Source organism: Eulemur rufifrons, chromosome 2 (assembly GCF_041146395.1).
Source record: "Eulemur rufifrons isolate Redbay chromosome 2, OSU_ERuf_1, whole genome shotgun sequence".
In the NCBI taxonomy this organism is placed as follows: domain Eukaryota; kingdom Metazoa; phylum Chordata; class Mammalia; order Primates; family Lemuridae; genus Eulemur; species Eulemur rufifrons.
Genome location: NC_090984.1, coordinates 113,315,673 through 113,334,095, shown reverse-complemented (window position 1 = coordinate 113,334,095; position 18,423 = coordinate 113,315,673). Strand labels below are relative to the sequence as shown.

At 45.0% G+C, this 18,423-nt stretch overlaps 1 protein-coding gene across 1 annotated transcript in view; it reads left to right on the top strand.

The window, feature by feature from the left end:
- The window catches only part of FOXN3 (forkhead box N3), a 356,934-nt gene that overhangs the window by 90,418 nt on the left and 248,093 nt on the right, over positions 1-18,423 (top strand). Inside the window, exon 2 of the mRNA XM_069465209.1 lies at positions 3,849-3,941. The gene's annotated coding sequence lies outside the window, so the exon portion shown is untranslated. The remainder of the gene's footprint in view (positions 1-3,848; positions 3,942-18,423) is intronic.

The following is an 18,423-nucleotide window of genomic DNA, read 5'->3' as shown; positions in this document are numbered from 1 at the left end:
TGTTTGATTATAGCACACATTTCATTCTATTAAGACTAGCTGTGTATCTCCTTAACCAAGATGTTAAGTGTATTAAAGGCAAGGGCCATGACTTTGGTAGGTTTGCCAAACCTAGAACGACACTATGATCAAACTGTTGTATCTAACTGAATTCTTAAAACCCTGTAAAGATATATATTGTTGAGCAATCTTCAAATGCTTATGTTCTTTGCTTGAAGAGAATGTATTGGCCACTGAGATTCCTAAGGCATCTGTGTCTGTCACAGCACCTGGACCACGTCAGCCTCTTTCAGGTGCTTCAAAACTTCCTGCTATTTGGCATTGGCCAAATGCAGTAACCAGGTGAATGGGTGATATTTTTTCATATTCATAGAATCATAAGATTTTAGAGCCAGAAGGAAACTTAGAGAGTTAAACTATTGCAGAGGAGGGAATTTTGAACGTCAATGGTTAATGGTTAAGTGACTTTTCCAAATGGTCAGTGCCTCAAGTGTGTGACCTACCCGACGACATCTCTACATGGTCCTGTCTGCAGAGCCTTCCCGGCAGTGGCCTTGGGTTCCACCTACGGCATCACCGATCGGGGGCGCTTTCTCCCCGTGTTTGGATTGGCTCCCTTTCTGCATGTAAATGCTGTCGTCCAACCACAATCCCATTAACCACTTCTTACTAAAGGCTGCTATCCCTGGGATGGAATTAAAAACAAAAGTGGCCTAAGAGTTGAGCTCAGGGGAACTGGGAGCTAAGCTAACAATTCATTAGCCATCGCCTCGCTGGGGACACGGCAGCTGCTGAATTCAGTCAAGTTCAGACCCTTAAAAAGAGTGGAAAAAAGAAAGCACATACTTTCCAGTGCCCAGGCACCGCATAGTCGGGCCAGCTGGGTGCAGCACTGTGGCAAAAAGATCTCTTCAGCTTCAGAAATCCGAGCCCCCGACCTTGCAGACAGGGAGGGGAACGGGGCTGCGGCTGTACCCGATTCGGCCTTACGTTTCTGAGCTCACTCCTGCCTGCAGTTGTGTCCGACACAGCGCCTATGTGAAGTCCGTGAGGACCTAAAGAAAGAACCAGCCCTCCAAGTTGACATAAGGAAGGAGCAAGCCGTCTCAAGAAAGGGGTGTGTGTGTGCGTGTGTGTGTGTGTGTGTGTGTGTGTGTGCAAGAGGCTTATGTCTGAGGCTGACAGGCTTTTTAGGAGGAGCTCTTGGTTTCTGTGTAAACGTCGTGAGCTTCCTTTTGCCCAGAGTTAGCCTGTTAAGGCAAGAAAGCACAAGTCAGGTTGCCGAGTTGGAAGCCTGATTAATCGCTCTTCCGGTTACATATGGAAATAAATTAGTAAATGGTTCATCTGGGACTACACTACTGCAGAGATGATAAATTATTGCCATCGTATGTGTCGGTGTTGCTGAAGACTGAGTTGTGCTCACCAGGAGCTGCTGAAAGATAGCCGGATGCTCTATCGTGGTCAGAGGAATAACATTAAAAAAAAAAAAAAAATTACAAGTAAAAGATTTACCTTGAAATGTTTCTTGGGAGCATGGTTTGGTTGATGCCAAGTTTGTTCCTCAGAACTGCTGTCTCTGCAGATATTTTAAGAGGAGAGTGTCAAGGGCATCGGAAACATTTCAGTTTTATATTTTCAAAGGCCAGTCACGTGACAAGTGTTCATGAGCACCCCAAAGTCTCAATGACGGGGTTAATTCCGTGCCTTTGGATAGTTTTGCACTTTATAATTTTCACAGCAATTTCGCCTCTGTTTTCTTACTTAAATTTCAAAGAAGGTGGGGCAGGCTAGTGCCTCTTTTTCTTGATAGATGAAAAACTGATATTTAGGGAGTTGAGGGCATTGCCCTAGTGACTCAGGCAGAGCTGGGACGAGCAAACAGATAGTGAGTCTGGAATCCAGCGTCATCCAATCAGAGCCTTGCTGTGCCATCCAAAACAGTTTCAGCACCCATTACTCACCTACCCACATCAGGAAATAAAGCCTTCTATTTGTGTCTGCTTTCTAGAAGCAAAAGCCATACCTTCTTGGTCATGAAAGGAATTTTTTCTGTAATTGGAGATGTGGAGTATTAATTTAACCTTTTTTTGTGGCTAAGTCACACCACTATCAACTTGAGGCACAGTATCTTACAAAGCTAAAATCAGAGATGTCCTCAGGGGCTTTTGAGGTGTGGTAACATTTTGCCCTTTTGCAGAATGGCCCGAGGCTACTGTGACTTCCAGATTCTTGTGCCTACTTTAAAAATTTTTTGTGTGTTCTTCCTCCTGGGCAAACCTTCAACTCGTTGAAGCCGCCAAGGCTCTCCCCTCGGGAAAATGCAGTGCAGAAAGTACAGGAAAGTAAATGGGATGTAGAAATCTTTAAGTCACCTAGTTTATCAGACATCAGTCTCTAAACGGAAGCCATGGGTGCCGGCTGGGTAGTTTTTCCGCAAGAAAGAGGAGCCCTAGCTTTTACCTGTCTGTATTTGGAAGTAACCTCGTCTCACCCAGATCACCTTCAGGTTTCTCACGTAGCAGCCAGACCCGGTTGCTTGGTGCCCCTGAATAGCCCTCCTGCTCCCTCACCCCCGGCCTTTCGCTTTGGCTGTTACTTGTTTCTTCCTGTCAAAGTCCTGTCCCGATCTCAAGGCCCGTTATTATTGTCATTGCCTTCAGGATGCCGTCCCTTACTGGCGTCCCCACCTCTCCCCCCAACTAGAAACAAACGTCTCCTCTGAAACTCCTCTAACCGTTAGAAGAAACGACACGGTTCGTGTCTGTGGGTTGCTTGTGCAGTGTCTTATCTTCCGTAGTGGACGGTGCACTTCTTGAGGGCGGGGACTTCATCACCTTTCTTCTCTGACTCTTCGGCCCTCCCTGGTCCCTAGCACAATGCTTTGTCCTTCACTGGAGCTTAAACGTGAAGTGTAGAGTAGGGTAATTTTGTTTTATAACAATAGAACAAATATCTTACTGTGGGTGGATAAATTTAATGACCTGAGATGTATCAGAATCACACAGAGGGCTTGTTGAAACACGGATTTCTGGCCCCACCTCCAGATACAGTAGATTTGGGGTTAGGGCCAAGCATTTGCAAACTCTCAGGTGATGCTGATGCTGCTATTCCTGGGACTGCAGTTTGGGAACCACTGCTCCATAGTTCCTAACATTGTCACACTAAAGCTTGGAGGGCAATACCATTCTCTTCATTAGAGAGTTTATTGATTTGTCATCCCTGAGGCCTGGGCTAAAATAGTATCTTCCATCAGAAATTATTATGCAATCTATCTCATGTACCAATTTTCCTATTTTGCAAGATTATTGGTTCATTGTGCCCCAATAGCTTGCAGCCCATTTAGTGAGTGAGGCCCGGGACTCGAGCCAGAGGAATTTCATTTTACGACAGCAGGATGGAGAGGCGTGGACTTTGCGGCCTGTGTTCTTGGTCTACCCCTTGGGTCAAGGCTGGTCTGTGGGGTGGAACGCCGGCCTCGAACGCTCGTTGGAGCTCTGATGTTTTTCCTTTATAGAGACAAGTGTTTGAGCAGCAGCTGTAGGAAGAGAAAATGATCTCCATGTCAGTTGCAGTAAAATAAATGAATCCCACAATGTCTATGGCGTGTATTTTCAAATTTCTGGGTCCTCGTATGCCCCGCGAGGCAGTTTCAAAAACACTCCATCATGAAAGACTCAGTCTTTTATTAACGATCCAAGAAAGAAAGAGGTACTGTTACAACTGGCTTTCTCACTGAAGTGCGTCATTTTCTAGAGTCAGGCCAGAGATGACACCCATGGTGGTTGCAAGGGCTCTCTCTGCTGCTCCTGCCTGGATTCTGACTTCCAACTGCTCTTCCCCGCCAGCCTCGAGGAGACCAGCGTGATGATGGGGGCCCCTCTGTCGTGCCTGTGACGGAGCGATGCTGACCTCGGTTTCCTGGACCCATTCCGACTCAGGTAATCACACTGCCTTCCCCAGCTCGCCACACCTTGTCTAGATTGCATTGAATACAGGAAATGCCAAAGCTATATTTAAATGCAAATGCAAAATTGATTGTTTCTCCATCAACTCGGACCCTCCCCGCCTTCTCCCAATCTTCTTAATGATCAATTTGTGCAGCTGATCAGACTTGACAATGTGGTCAATCCAATTTAGGCATTAAGATGATTGAAAACATTGAATCACATCTTTATTTAAAATTCTGGTGAGAGTCGGAGACACACAAAGCCACCGGGAACATTGCTGGGAGTTTTCATGTACAAACTGGCTTCTACCATAGTGCCTCTACATTATTTTCTTTTCCAGAATCCCATATTTTTCCTCAATTGTATTAATCTTTCTAGTGATGCACCTTTTAGTTGAGCTCAATAAGTACTATTGAGTATCTGTTACGTGTTCTCCTGTCCTCTGGGAGCTCACAGTTTAGCCAAAGATCAGGACTTGCTCACAAGAGAATGGCAGATGGTGGCACCAGGCTTAGGACCAGGTCTGAGTTCTGATGGTAGTTCTCCAGTTCAGGGAATGGAGAGACTTTGAGGATTGAGATTGAAATAATTAGGGACGAATCCATGGACCAGAAAGGGCCTCAGCTGGGCTCTGTTGCTATGGATCAATTGGCCAGGCAGAGGGCAGAGGGGTGGCATGGTGCCTGGACAAGAAGGAGAAATGAGCCCACTGTGAGCCCGGGCAGTGGGGACCTGGCTGCCCAGGTTCGGAGGAACCTGAGCCCCTGTCCCACCCAGAGCCTGACTCCCCTTCAGGGATCCCTTAAGGATCCTGGAGTAGAGCCAGTTGGGGAGGCCTCACCTGCCCTGTCACCAAGGGGCCTTGGCTGGCAGTGTCCTTCTGAGGACAGTGGTCACTGCTGCTCTGCCCTGGCTGGGATTCCTGCTTCTCTGAGCCTGGCTGCATCGTGTTTCTACTTGTCTACCTGATTCTTTACTCTTCTCTTACACACCTGCCATCCTCCCCTCTGAGCTCTGCCTGGCTTTGGTGGCTCGTGAAGGCCCCGGGATGAGCCAGAGGCTTTGTGAGGTCAGTACCTGGTGATTCATGAGGTGCGATTCTGAGAAGTAGAGTTGAAGGGAGGAAACATAAGCCAAGAACATGAGTTTGTAAGTTGACACCGGGAGCAGATCAAGACAGTTCCAAAAGCCGGAATTCAGGGAGGGTCTCAGGGCTGAAGCTGGGGCCGCAGACAGGGGTGGGGAGCCCAGGGTTCTGATTCAGTTGGGGATGGCCCAGCAAGTCCTGCCCACCCCTGGCTCTTTTCCCGCTCAGCCTTTTATCAAGCTGGATAAAGTCATGTGGCTCTTGCTGCCCTGGGGTCTTAAAGGTGTTACTGAGAGTTGCCAAGCAGGGCTCCTGCTCTTCCTGTCGGGCCGTGCCCTGGCCACACGCCACCTGCCTTAGCACGCTTCGTGCGCAGGAGCTGAGGCCCTCGCCAACTGCGGAGCTCAGGCCTTCTGGAATCATAGCCCTGGATCACCAGCCACCAGGAAGTGAAAAACTAGAACAACAGTATTTGTATTCTCCTTCCACAGCAATAATTGCCTAATACATTTTCAACGCCCCTGCTAAGCCCAGGCCAGGGGTCAGTAAACTACAGAGGGCCTGTGGGCCAAGTACGATCCGCTGCCTGTTTATGTACCACAAACAAGCTAAGCATGGTTTTTACATGTTTAAATGGTTGGAAAAAATTGAAAGAAGAATAAAATTTTGCAACTTAGGAAATTTACATGGAATTCAAATTTCACTGTCCCCAAATAAAGTTTTATTGGGACAGAGCCATGTTCATTCATTTCTGGATTATCTATGGCTGTTTTGGCCCCTGCGGGAGCTGAATAGGTACGATGGAGACCATGAAATATTTGCTCTATGGCATTTTAAAGAAAAAGTTTGCCAACCCCCGGCCTAAGCAATCTTGTGACCCAAGTGTTTGCAAAATTTGATGTGTGCAGCTTTTCCCCCCATTAAGAAAATAAGATTGACGGATGAGTAGGATTAGAATAGGAAAGGAAGGGAGAAATGGATTTTCTAGGTTGAGATAGCAAACTAGTCACACTCTACTTGGATTTTTCTATTCGTCCCTTTAACTTTCAATTAAATCTAGATGCAACATCAAGGCAATTTCATGTTAGGATTGTCTTTAAAATGAGGCCTTCAGACTTTGTGCTTTAATCTAAATATTGGAAAAAAATCAGCACCCAATTAAAACAAACCTTGCATTTTGGAACTTTTTTATTTTTACTTGACTCTGCGTGTGAACTATTTTATTTTAAACCAAAGAAATATTTTGTTTTAAATCAAGTTAAGCATTGAAGACTGACCATGAGTAAGCTATGGCATTTAATCTTAGATATGTTTTTTTCCAATGTGGTAGGATTATATGATACTATTGAATAAAAACTACAGTAAAAGTTGGCAATGTGGGTTCTAGTCTTACTAACTGGCTGAGCCAGGGCAGACTGTAGTATACTAGGGTGAAACGTACACCCCAAATCTCAGGGGCTTAGTACGACAAAAGCGTCTCATTCACCCAGAGTTGGCTTGGGCCAGTGTGTCTCTCCTGCATCCAGTGTTTGAGGTTCCGGGCATCTTCCATCTTGTGATGCCTACATCTCAAAACATGGCTTCCTGATTGCTGCAACATGTGAGGAAAAGGGTTGAAAACTCACAGCCATTGTTAAGTGCCTGAGACTAGAAGTGACTCAGGCTACTTCCACACCCACAGTCCATTGGCCAGAACTAGTCACATGACCCTGCCTCTCTGCCAGCAGGCTGGGACATATGGAGGAGCTCTCAGGGTTCTTAGAGTCCCCGCTGCCCTGCCACACTGGGTCACTGTGGGAAAGTTTATGCTTTCCTGTGCCTTTGTTTGCTCATTATTAAAGGGTAATTAATCCAGTCCTACGTTTTCCCAGATAACTTTATGAAAAGTTCAAATAAGAAGTATGGAAACTTTAAAAGGTATAATGAATTGTAAAATAGGTAAGATATAATTGTCACCAAAAAATTAATTTCTTTATTGAGTCTTGAATGGTGATGGGCTGGAGGTAGGGTTGTCACACAGGTCCCAGTATGCCTGGGACAGTCCTGGCACACGCCAGTAGACCCGACATAATTATCACACTGTTCTGTCTTTCACATCGGAGATGTCCTGGGTTGGACCATCCATGATATCATCACCCTGGTTGGACCCCAGTGGTCACCCTTTAAGTTTTAGCTACTGTTTCTTGAGTCTTTTGTAAGACTCAGACGTTGCTCTAAGATGTTTGCCACATTGCTTCATTTAATCTCCAAAAGAAGCTTGCAAGGTAGGTACACATAATCTCTTCGTTGTAAGATGAGGTCACAGAGACACAGAAAGGTTTGGCTTCTTCACAATCACACTGCCAAGCAAGTGGCTTTGACTTGGCGTGTTGATTTGAACCTGGTCTGTGCGACTCTGTGCTCTGGGGAGCTCCGTGGGGCTGCCTCGCTCCACCTTTGCGAATATTGCACCCTTGACCCCGTGGGACCCAACTTCCCTGGCATAGGCCTGGGAATCTGTTCTCAGACCACACACTGGTAGAAAGTTACAGCCCTGAGCGGTGAGTCCAGCCCTTGGTGACACCAGTGAGAAGGCGAGGCTCAGAGTCACCGTGTGCTTCTCCAGAGCCAGCAAGTAGCAGGCCCAGGGCTGACTGCACATCTCCTGGCTTCCCGTTCAGTCCCTTCCCACCTCCCTCTACCCTGACGTTGACAAGTACAGCTTGTTTTAAAACTGGGCACTGTATTTTACATAGGGAGAAATGATTTTATTTTGCAATCTAGGGTGGAGTAAAACTCTTAGCCAGTGAAGACTTGCCATGTGCTGTGCAGTTAATCCAAACAGGCACCTTCCCAACACAAACAGCCAGGAGAAACTGAGTTCAGGGAGTTTATTTGCAAATTTGTTTATTTTTTTTTGAAAAAGCTTAACCACAATCAAAGAACAGTTTGCTTGTGGAATATTATCCAACAAAAAGCCATCTACTCATGAGGCTGTATCGTGACTTCCCTAGTTCCTGGCCTTCCTAATCAGTGTTTAAAACCGAACCCACGAAATCAAAGGGACAGTCACTGAAAAATGAAGCGAACATGGCACAGTCATCTCTTGCGTGGCTTGCTTCAAGAAACCCCCCGGAAAATTATATATGTGGTTTCCAAATGTACAAAGAAAGCTAAAGGAATTCCATTATGAAAGAAAAATTAGATGGAAATTTCTAATCCTGTCTCATAAACAATATAGGAATAACTTTAAAATATTCTGCTTTAAGCATGCATTTAATTTGTGCTCTGGGAACCAAATAATGTTGCCAAGATAAAACATTCTAATAATGATTTATGTAAATTTATTTGTACAAAGTAATGGTGTAGTTGCCTATAGCAAATTGCTTGGAATATGAAATGACATTTATGAGCTCTTTTTTTCCCTCTGAATGAATACAATGGAGAAAATGAGAGACTCCAGAAAGGAAAAAAGAAATTCACGTTCAAAATGGAGTCTGATGCCCTGTGCGTCGGACAGGTGACAGGGTGTCAACAGTCAACAAACTCAATTCACTGTGGTTTCCTGTGATGTTCTCATTATTGAAGTCATTTTTAAGGATAAGAGAGTCTTAGAAGGCTAGAACCCTGAATTTTAGTGATCCTAAATAGCTCGGACACCAAAGCTTTTTCAAAATAGCCAGTGACAGATCCTGTTCTTACAGTGCCCTGATGGGGAGCTTACCACATGGGCTGCAGACAGGCCAAATGTAATTAAAAATTGGGCAATTAATCTCAGTTCCTAGTTACTTAGGCCAAGGAAAGTTGTGCTTGAGTCATAAGTGGGGCCCACATATTAAAAGACAAAACAAAACAAAAAATTCTCCCAAGGCCTGATTCATAGACCCACAGGGAGTTTTCCTGTCGGCTGCCCAGTTAGCACCTTGGATAATGGCTCTAGGTGTTTCCCGGAAACATTTAATTAAATGAAAATCCCATGTATGTGACAGACAGAGTTTCTGGATCCATGCTTTGGCCTTGTAAATGCCCAGTAGAATTTTCCATAACCTGTCCTTTTTGGGAAAAGTATGATGTTAATATCTTAGTTTTAGGAGGCATTTCATTCTTTTTTCACAAACTATTTTTACTGTCCCGCTTGGTTGTCACCAGCATTTTTGTGAGGTAGGTAAGAGTCTGGATTCTAAATAGAGGGAAACTGAGGGCGCAGAGGTCACAGAGCAAGACATCGGCTGAATGGGAGGACAGCTTCCACCCCAGTGTTTGTCCCACTGTCACCACCAACCGCAGTGGACGAGAGGGCTTTGCGATTCCGGAGAGCTTGCTTTATTGAAAACAAGTTCAGCGTTTTGGCCCATCCTGGGCCATTTTGGAATTGCACTAACTACCCTGAGAGAAATGGGTTTGTCTAATTGAGCAGAATGACTGTGCAGTTGCTTCCCAGCTGCAGTGGGGCCAAGGCCCGAGGGCTGAAGTTAGAGCTCTTTAGAGAGGAGGTGTAAAGGCAGAGCGGGACTTTAAAACTGAATGAAAACAACACAGACTTCTTGGAAAGAGGGAAGGCCTGGGTTTGCAGCAGCACCGGTTCCAGTGTGTGTCCCTTCAAAGCTGTAGGTTATGGCAGGGCTGGTTTCAATGAAGTGGCCCAGGCCCCTCGGGTGAGGCAGAGGATGGCAGGGGAGACCATCAGCTGTAGTTTGAGACTTCAGCCCTTCCTCTCCCTAGCTGCCTGACTTTGGCATGATTTCTGAGCTGCGGATTCTTAGAAAATAATGTAACGTATCTGAGCCTCCATTTCCCCATCTGTAAAATAGGGATAAAGAATATTTACCTTCATGGAGATGGTCTGAACATTAAACAAAATAATCCTTGTAAAGTACTTGGCACAGTGCTTGGCAGATTGTAAACAGTCTACGGCAGCTCTTAAAATTATTAGTCTGGTTGTTACTCCCTAACAATGTGTGGTCCTGACTGATAATTGAAAGTGAGATTCAGATCTCCCTTTGATTTAAGTGAGAATGAATCTAAAAGATTTCTAACTCAGTTGTTTTTGTGCACCAAGATAACAAGGTGAGTGGAAGATTTCATTCATTGTTCATTCAACAAACAGCTCTTGATGTCAAAGACCCTTTGTAAGCTGTGAGGGTGGAGGGGGTGGAGTTGGAGACACAGTCTCTTCTTAAGGGATAAGGGAGTTTGGTTATTTCTTGTCTGTTTCAGGATTTTTTTTTCTCTCATTGTTTTTTTCAACATTATCATGATTGCCATAAAAAATCGACTAGACACCGATTTACACATGGCAAATAAGCACTGTGCGGGCCACTTTAATATACATGACCTTTGTCTTCCAAGGATTCAGAAATTAAGCTGGTCTCAATCCTTATTTGTTGCTGAAAGCCCAGAGCCTGCGAGTTGATCCCTCGGACCAGTCCTGCCGGCTGGCTGTTGGGTAGGTTCAGGGCAGGATGAATGGATGGCAAGTCTTTGGTCTCAAGGCCTTTTCTTCGCAGATGTGTTCTTGGCTGTTGTAGGTCAGGCCTCCAGGCTGAAAGTGTGAATGCTCCCTTTTGTTAGAATTTATTTCCATTAGAAGCATTTATAGGACTTCCTTATCAAAGGTTGAAATGAATCCTATGTAGAATGTGTTCATTTTTTTTTTTTTTTGAGATGGCTATGTAACACCCTAGAAAAGGTGTTTCACAGAAATTCTCTGAAGGAAGATAAGGAAATGTAAAACATTCTCAAGTAAAAGGAGAAAGAAGTAATAATTCTCGGATTGTGGATCCAGTCTGGTCTGTTTCAGTGGTTTCTGGGCACCCTCTCTGCGGGCGGCAGAGGGAATCCCGAGTGCCGGAGCTCACCGTCTACCGGGGGACAGGCATTACACAAATATGCACAAATAGGTGTTCAAAGATGAACTTGTCCCCAGTCTAAGGCAAAATGAGGAAAGTAAGCTCAAGATACTGAGTTCAGTATCCTTATTTGGCAAAACAAAAAGTTGGCAATGTACCCCTGTCCTGAAACTATTTTTGAAATTTTACTGCTGTGTGAAACCCGGATCCAGGAGGCTCCTTGCCCCGGGTCCCCTCGCCCCTCCCCTTGGCGCTGTCCTCTCCTGGTGGAAATCTGGCAGACCCCAGCCCTGCAAAGGCAGAGGGTGAGCTGTTCTCAGTTGACATGGAAAATGCGATACTGGGTTGTTCCCTGCAGTGGATATATTACTGTGTCCACAATGGTTTCACCCCGACTCTGGTGTGTGCACGTGAACTCCCAAAATGGGGATATTTGAGCATTAACTGGGATTAGGTCATTTGGGCCCAAACTCCTAACTATGCTCAAAGCCCATAGCTTATCAAGGGTGGTATCAGCATAGCACACGGGAGAGCCTTTTGGTTTGACCAGGCAGAATCAGGCTCCGGGGAACCACCGGGCGTCAGTCAGAACAGGGGCATAGACCCGGGCGTCGGGGGAGGACGAGCTGTTCTGAAGTTGACACCTATTGAAAGAGAGTGGCATTCAGATTGGCCCGGTCTGTAGGACAAATGTGTCAGCTCACAGCGAAGGAGGGGAGAGGCTTTTGGAAAGGACATGATTTCACCCCACAGCCCGGCCAGATGACCTGTGAGCAGCTGGACTTGTACCTGGCAGGCGGGCCCCGGCGCCGGAGGCATGTGTTTGTGAGAGGAACACGTCTGACAGCACAGAGTTTAAGCCGTTCTTCAGCCTGACTTTATTCCTGCTGGAAGCTGAGGAGACTGCACTGCTTTTGCCTTTTTTTCCTCCCCTGAATTCCAGAGGAAATCCTTACCCACAGTGATACGTAGTTTTGCAGGTGAACAAAAAGAGGCAGAAAATTGCTCATAGCGGCTATTGGAAGGTCCGAATTACTTACCAATTGGAGTTTAGTAGATTTTCTCTGTGATGAGTTTGATCTGGTGAATGGACACATTCTTTCTGAAATCAGTCTTGGATAAACTGGTAGGGAATCAGGCAATATGAAGGTCTGTTTGAGGACTGTGTGATTCTAGAGTGTCCCAGCAGGGACCCTGTAAGGCAAAACCAATTGTTCATTTACAGAGTGGGGTGAGGCTGTGGCGTAGGTAGCTAGGTGCTTGATAACTGCTTATGATAATAATAGTGATGGCCTATTATTATAGCATATAACTTTATTCCTCACTTGAATGTAACTGAAACCTTGTAGTTGGTTACAATAGTCCATTATTTTATGTCTATACGTGTCTATTCACGTAATGCATATGCGTATGTTAATATATGAGTCTAATGTATAGCATGCGTGTATAAATAAATAAATTCTGTCATCTGATCCTGGGGCACTTCATGGGATTCATAAGGTTTCCTTAAGATATGGAAATATCTAAATTACCACCAGTAGAACTAGTTCCACTTTTATATCATTGAGTCTCACTCCTTTCTTAGCTCTTCCACCCAGGACACATAAGTAGCCTCTGGATGTCTGTGTGCTTAACTGAACAAAAATGTCAACAAGCTGCTATTTATTTTATTAAACAGCTTGAGCAGAGATGTTTGGTCTGATTGCTGCAAATTGTTAGCTTATCACCAAACTGTCCTGATGATTCTTATTATTCAATTTGCATTGCTTACGATAATAATTATTACTACATAAAAGAGCATGATGCTTTTATTTGTACAGTTCTTTCATTAATAATTTAATTGACTATTACATCCAAGTGGTTCTGCCACATACACATCAAGGTACTCAGAGATTGGCCCTCAGCACGTTGGGAAATCAGGATGTAGGTGTAAATTGGAAGGTGTGAGGTGAGGTGGGAGGCAGGTCCTTTGGCCTTGACATCCAGTTGGTTGGCTATACCTTTCCTCCCATCTTATTCCCAAGCACTTTATGGATTCACCAACAGTGACTCTGATCTGGTCATTTTAACAACCTAAGTAACTGGATCATGGCATAGTTATTGTGGCCACTAAAATGGCTAGATTGGTACTAATTTCTAGTAATGATGACTAAAACAGTAAATCTGACCCAAAATGATTGAATCAGTAGGTTTGCGTAAACAGCATCTGTGTCTAAGGAGTCTGTTCTGTAGAAATGGTGAAGATTTTATCGGTCACAGCTTAGCTGACTCTCTCAGACTGCATTGCAACTGTGTAAGACATATGTGTTTTGATATATTTTGCTATAGAAAAACTTAGTTTGTGGATTTTTTTTTTTTTTTTAGTGTAGGAGAGTACTACCAGTTTTGTCCTGAATTCATGTTTTATATATTAAATGAAATGAACTGAAATATGCCTTTGGAGAAATGAGATAATGATGTTGAACTTGACTCTGGTGGGTGCCAACCCATAGTGATGTTCAAGGAGATGCATTTTAAAACTTTGGATTCAACAGGGAAAATAAAATGACCAAAAGAACTCCCATTTGACCAGGCCCATCCTGACTTCTGGAAGGATGAACGCATCTGTTAGTCGAGAGCGTCATGGGGTCAATCTTCCGGATCAGAATCGGAGGTTATTAAGATGATTGCCTTTCCCTCTGCTGGTGGATGGTCCATTTGGAGAAGTTTACGAGGTCCAGCCTTTGCACCTGAGAACATGGTCCCTGGGCTCAGGAAAGGAATGAGTGGGGGTAAATTAATTTCACAGAGGGGTGATGGAAATTGTTAGAGAGCTCAGTTTTATAATTTACCTTTTGGAAAGAAGTTTGTCCTGTCATAATTAAAAATTCTGTCTATACCTGTGATGAACGACTGAGTTCCTAGTACTATGGACTCTATGGGTGCCCAATCTATTTTAATGCAATGGAACACTTGGCGGTGAATTATCAGTTGGGAAAGAAAAAGTCACATCTTGGTGGCTAAGTTGTGCATACACACACACACACACACACACGCACACATATCCCTTAGGGTTGGTTAGGTTATGGGATAACAGACAACTCCTAAAACTCAGTGGCATAAAATAGTGATGTTTTATTTCTTGTTCACTCAACATGTCTGCTGGAGATCGGCTGGGACTCCCCTCTGTGTCATCTTTGTCCCCCATTCCTGGTTGAGGATGATGGGATATTTCCCATCACCGTGGCTGAGGGAAAGGAGAACGTGACAAAGCAGGTGTTGGCTCTTAAGGTTGTCCAGTAGCGACACATCTCACTTCCATTCACATTTCATTGGCCAAAGCTAGTCGCATGGCCACACCTAACTTCGGGTAGGTGGAGAAATGTAATATAACTGTGTACTTGAAGGAGAGAGAGCTGAAATATTTATAAATAGCCCTATCATGTCTGTTGCATATGCCTTCAATATACTAGATTGAACTCTAGACGCCTAGCACAACAGAAGCAAGTGAGTAGAATTTATGAGAATTCTTTACGTCCTTCTGAGGAAAATGGACTCATCTCCTGAAGTAGGTTGCTTCATCTCTGCAGTACTGTCCCTTCTAGGGGCTGAACCAAGGGGTGGCTTGGGGCTCTAGGCCTCCAAATCTGCATCTCAGTCCCAGATCCGAGCCACTCGGTGTGCTTGCTGTGCAGGCGCTGCACCACCTGGCATCCCCCAGCCTTCTGCTTCCTGGCCAGCCAGAGGGCCCCTTTTCACACATCACCTGCCATGTGAGTTGTATTTAACTCACACTAGTTTTGAGCCTGGGGCCTCGTGAAGCTTATGAAGACTCAATTCTCTGAAACAAATTCAGTAAGTGTGTTGTGAGTCACATACAACTCAAGTGATGTGCAGCATAAAAACTGATTCTAGCACCTCGTGAGTTGCACATAGCTCACGTGTAGAAAACAATAAAAAAATAACAAATTTTTCATTAAATTGGATCGTTTTGTTTTTGAAGTTTTTTTCTATTTTCATAATAAAACACTGTGGCCCCAGGAAAAAATTTTTTTTCAAGTGTGGCAGTCAATGTGTTAAGCTCCTTCCAGATGGAAATCTGGAACAGCCATGGTTCCTTAGTTTCCCCTTCTGAGTGTTCACTGTGGACTGTCCCGGTGTTTTAAGTCATCGTGTATGTTTCATCTTCTAAGTGGGCAGCTGCACGTTTCGTTTCTTCTTACAAGGACAAACCCCAGTTGGTTTGGGCATTCGTCTCTGCTTGCCTCTGGCCGGTAGAGAAAGTTTCCCTCAATCATGAAGGTCAAGGTAGCGTCTGTTTTCCTTGGCTGGGTCCTCTCTGTTCACTTCTGTTAGTCTCTGCTGGGCTGCTCCAAGGCACTTGCTGAAGTCTCCCTGCTTTCAATAGAATACATGGGTCTGGGCTCAGGTTCCGTCAGGGCCTCGGATATATTCTTCAAGGCCCCAAAAGGAACTTATGCCCACACAAGAGAGTCTCACTTTGCTGGCAAATTCAGCTATCTGGAATGTAGCCAGGAGTTGGATAGGAACAAAAAATATCTCAGAGGACAAAACAGTTATCTGCTAATCCATGTGCTAAACTTTAAGTAGATCCTTGCTGGATTTGTGTTCTTAATGCAGCCACCCTCCTAATTAACTCAGTTTTCTGAGCCTCTTTTATAGATGAGAAAACTGAGGCACAAAGAGGTTAAGTGATTTGCCTAGAGTCTCGAAGGCATGAGTGGTAGAACAGGTTCCTGTGATTCTAGACTCAGTAGGATAATCAGTGTTTATGACGGTGGCAGTGAGATAAGGGAGAAGGTTGAACTGTACTTAATGCTCTCTCCTTTTTAGAAAGTAGGAGAGAAATATGTAATAATTGTAGGACGATTGCCTTCAAAATAGCCAGTTTTGTTTTTTAATTCTAATGCGTGAGGAGTATCAGTTGGCTGAGAAATTCCACTAAGTGGAACTGTGCTCCCAGATTCTGCCAAAGAATGAGGAGTTGCTGAACATCGAGTTTAGCTAGTGTATAAATAGACGCTTATGAAATGCTTTTTTGCACAATCAAGATGAAACCACGACTCAGTCTGTGTCATGATGATCAGCTTGGTGCTGGTATGCTTGGGTGGGAGGTGGAGGGCTTCAGGAATATCTCAAAACAGGGGCAGGCCCCGCCTGCGCAACTGAGGACGGCTGCTTCGGAAAGGGACATACCCACGTGGAAGCCGACGGTGACCAGCTCGCCGATGTTCACCCAGATCCTCCATCCGGATGCACACACAGTTTTCAAAGCACATTCGTGTGCTCAGAACAATCCTGTATGTTGGGCAAGGCAGGTCTCAGTGCCATTTCTGTCCTTGAGGTGAGGACAGTGAGACTTGGTGGGATTTACCCAAGGCCACAGCCCCAGGGAGTAGCAGAGCCAGGTGGAGCTCCTCACCTACACCTGGTTCTCTCTGCCCGCAATGCTGCTCTGTCGGCTCCTGCTTTGCTTGTACGTTGGAGGAAGGCACCCAAAGCTGATCTTTTCCGTACTCTGAGAGTTTTCATTCCCAGTTAAAAAAGTCCAGGTCCACAAAGAAGGTAGAGAAGGAAAGCGAAGGCCTAGTCACAACATGAACTAGAGAAAACACACCCTTGAACCTCAGGCGGTTTGGAGACAAGGCTTTCTTTATCTGCTTGCTGCAGGCAGCAGCCTTCACTGCCTGGGCCCAGGACGGGGCTGAGACGTCCCCAAGCCTTGGGATTGCTGGTCACCCTAACCCAGGCAGTGGAGCGACCCACGTCCTCCCCAGCCTGAACGTGCACTGGAGAGGGGAAGAGGAGGGGGGTGGCTGATGGTCAGACACTCCTCCCAGAGTTGTGATTCTGGGAACCTTGGGGTGGTCCCAGACAGCAGCTCTGACTTCAGGCTTGACTGTGCTACTAACTAGCTCAGGGCTAGGCTTGAAGCCAGTTAGGGGAACCCTGGGTCTCAATTTTTCTCATCTGCAAATTAAAGAGTTCACACCCTCACTCATAATGAAAGAGGTTCAAATCAAAACAAGGAGTACTGTTTGTCACTTGTCTGACTGGTAAATATTAAAAAGTTTGAGACTATCCAGTTTTGGAGAGGGGCTGGAGAAAGGCATCCTCGCTCAGCTTTTGGGTCAGGGCACATTAGCAGAGCGTCTTGGGAGGGCATTTGGCAATATCTATCAAAGTTTGTGATGCACAGACTCAGAAAATTCACCCTTAGGAATATGGATTTTCTCACCAACATATTAACAACTGGTACATAAGGCTATTTTAATATTGTTAGTAATAGCAGTAGCCAAAATGGGTACAACCTCAATATCTATCACCACAGGGGACTGGTTCCATGCACAAATGGTATGTTCTGGTGCACTGGAAGGCATTTAAACAGGAAGATATGGAAAGGGTGCAAAGATATTATAGTAATAAGTAATAACAATACATGTTTATGAGTGCCTTCTACATTCTAAGAAGTTCGCATGTATTGATTTATCTCTCCCCATCATACAGATGAAAAAAAAATCAAGGCACAGTGAGGTTATATAACCTGCTCAAGGTCATAACGTAGTTAGAAGGTGGCATGGGGGTGGCGGGGACACACCAAGTATTCTGGCTTCAGAACTTTGCTCATTGCCTTACTAAGTGAAAAAAGCAAGTTGCAGAAAAGTGGGGTCGTATTTATGTAAAAAACTCAAATCACATATGTGTATTTGTATATGTGTATATATGCTCATATTTTCATAATTTTGGCAGGATACACAAGAAGAAAGTAGGAAGGACTGGGGGTTCAAGGCAGGAGGGAAAGAAATTTTTTCCTTTACTTTTATGCCTTCCTGTGATGTTTTGCCTTTTTTTTTCTTTTTTAAGAGTATCACTTTTTAAAATTTTCTTTAACATTTACATCTGTTTAGGTGGTAAGAACTAGGGACCATTTAAATTTTCTTTAAATCTTTCACGTTTAAAAAATATCTAGTAAATAAATGTATTTTTAAGTGGAAAAAGCTGGACATGCCCCTCTCCGAGAGCCCCTTCCAGATTAGAAATTTCCCATGTACTCAGCCCCGTTTCTCTAACATGTAATGAAACCATGTTCCCTGCCCACAAGATGCTCGAGTTAGGGCAGGTGGTGGTGGACAGTGACATGCACCTCAGGAGATGAAGCTCGGGGGTCACACCACTGTCTGCGGGAGGTGGCCTTGTCTTGCTGGCCCGGCCTTCACTTGCTTCCCCAGCAGACAGTTGGGTCTGAGTCCCGGGTGCTGAGAGCTGCTGGGAGAAGGGGCGAGTGCTGTGCAGCTGCCTGTGCTTGGGAGTCCCGGGCAGGTTCCAGCAGGTTCCATTGGGCCTGGATCTTTCTGAGTTCCTGGTTATTACCATGGCCAGCAGTGATGAGTACTGTCTCTTCATGGGAAGGCAGTGTGCCCCCACCATGCTGTATGCCCTGGGGATCAGCGTGGTGACCAGAACAGTGATTGAACTGAGAAGACTCCTAAGAGATGAGAAATACTCAAAGGGAATGGTCAAGGTTCCTGGTCAGCTGCCCAAGCCCTCCTGTAATTTT